Source organism: Pristiophorus japonicus, chromosome 4 (genome assembly GCF_044704955.1).
Source record: "Pristiophorus japonicus isolate sPriJap1 chromosome 4, sPriJap1.hap1, whole genome shotgun sequence".
NCBI lineage: Eukaryota > Metazoa > Chordata > Chondrichthyes > Pristiophoridae > Pristiophorus > Pristiophorus japonicus.
Window position 1 is genome coordinate 276,741,788 of NC_091980.1, and position 2,370 is coordinate 276,744,157.

Sequence of the window (2,370 nt, forward strand, 5' to 3'; positions counted from 1 at the left end):
TTTTCAAAAATGGAGACTAGGTGCTTTGAGAATGGGTGAGAAGCCGACGATCTGAAAACCCTTTTTTACCACCCATGTCGGAAATATCGCCCATTTTTGGGCAATAAGCACAAAAGTGGAGGTTCTAGCCCCCTATCTCTTTATCGCGTGTCTTAATACATATGCATGCAAGTTGTTGTTGCTATTATTTGATTTCCTCTACATTTTCATTTCTTTCTGACCTGGTTCCTATTCTGTACCATACTCCATTTATGTTCCTCTACTTCCCTTATCTACCCACACCCCAGATACCATGGCAACTGTGCCATATGTTTTCAATTAGCTATTTATATTTTCCTTTGTGAACAAATTATGTAAAAAAAAATCATGCAAAATGTGGTGTGATCATATGTATCTGGCTCAATATGTAAAACTTTTATTAATAGATATAAAATAAAGTGCTTTATAAAAGTTCATACAATAAATATCATCGACATATCACTGTTATCCAGTAACAATGTTAATTTTGGATCAAGCAAATGCTCAATGAGTTCAACCTTAAACTTCTCAAATTATAGCTACTAACCTCTGCCCATATTTTACTCCCTTTCCTCCTTTTTTTTAACCTTCCCCCACCTGATCTTATATATTTTTTCTCTCTCTCTGTTTCCCATGGCAGCTGGTAATTATTCTGTCATTCACACCCTATCTAGACTCATCTTTTTCTAACTTCTGCCATTACCATCTCAAGTCGGCCCATCATCCCTTTTCTCTCTCAAATCTCTCCTGTCTTTCACCCTATCACAGACCTTCCCTTTTGTTCTTTCCTCCCCTCCCCCTTTCAGTGCTCCTTAAGAATCTGTTAATTTCGAACTCTCGCCAGTTCTGACGAAGGGTCACAGACCCAAACCGTTAACTCTGTTTCTCTTCACAGATGCTGCCTGACCTGCTGAGATTTCCAGCATTTTCTGTTTTTATTTCAGATTCCAGCATCTGCAGCATTTTGCTTTTGTTGAAGGTAGCAGGGCAGGTTGAGAAAGTGGTAAAAAAGCATACGGGATCCTGGGCTTCATAAATAGAGGCATAGAGTACAAAAGCAAGGACGTTATGATGCACCTTTATAAAACACTGATTCGGCCTCAACTGGAGTAATGAGGGATGTGCAGAAAAGATTTACAAGAATGGTTCCAGGGATGAGGGACTTCAGTTACGTGGATAGACTGGAGAAGCTGGAGTTGTTCTCCTTAGAGCAGAGAACGTTGAGAGGAGATTTGATAGAGGTATTCAGAATCATGAGGGGGCTAGAGATAGTAGACAGAAACTGTTCCCATTGGCAGAAAGGTCAGGAATCAGAGGACACAGATTTAAGGTGATTGGCAGAAGAACCAAAGGTGACACGAGGAAAAACTGTTTTATGCAACAAATGGTTATGATCTGGAATGCACTGCCTGAAAGATTGGTAAAGGCAGATTCAATCGTGTCCTTCAAAAGGGAAATGGATAAGTACCTGAAGGGGAAAAAATGCAGGGCTTCGGGGAAAGGGTAGGGGTGTAGGATTAGCTGAAGTGCTGTTGCAGAGAGCCGACATGGGCTCAGCGGGCTGAATGACCTTCTTCTGTGCTGTAACCATTCTATGATTCTACTACATGTAAAACTCTATTCCCTGTGCCAATAATTTTTCAAGTGATTATGCATGGTGACATGGGTAATAATCATGGTTATTAAAATAGTTTAAATGGAAACATTTTCAAATAAACAGCACACACATTACATGAATGCAGTTTACAAAAATACTTCCTTAACAAAATCTACTACTGGCACAATGGGGCTTTCAACAGCTGGTAAAAACAAATGAAATACATGTTTTCATATTTCTTACTTGCTGCAAACAAATCTATTTATAGTTAATGAAATTGAATTGTGCTGTAATGTGAAACAGAATAAACCGTTACAGGTGGTGGCTGGGATGAAAGCTGTCTTCCAAGTTTCGAAAATAAAAAGTATCCAATGAACCCAATTTTGAATTCATAGATCACTCGACATTTCAAGACTCCCTCATTTGGAGTGTCATTCACTCAGTTGCAATTTAAAAATAAAAGCAGTTTAAGTGTTTAAATGGATTTATGGCGCATCTCAGTCTTCTCTCACTCCCCTGCAAAACAAACTAAGATTGTCTCTTAAATTGGTGTCAGTGTGAGCCACATAATGCCTAGTGTGAGCTGGGCAGTAAGCAGCAGTCAGCAGAAACAGCAGCAGAACCCGGACCTGTCAGCACGTGCTCGCGAGACTGCGGAGCCAAAGCCACGCCCCCTCGCGGCTCTGATTGGTGGCAGCGTTAAACCAATCTGGCTCACGATTGTCAATTGTCCGATACGTCACTTCCTTACAGGG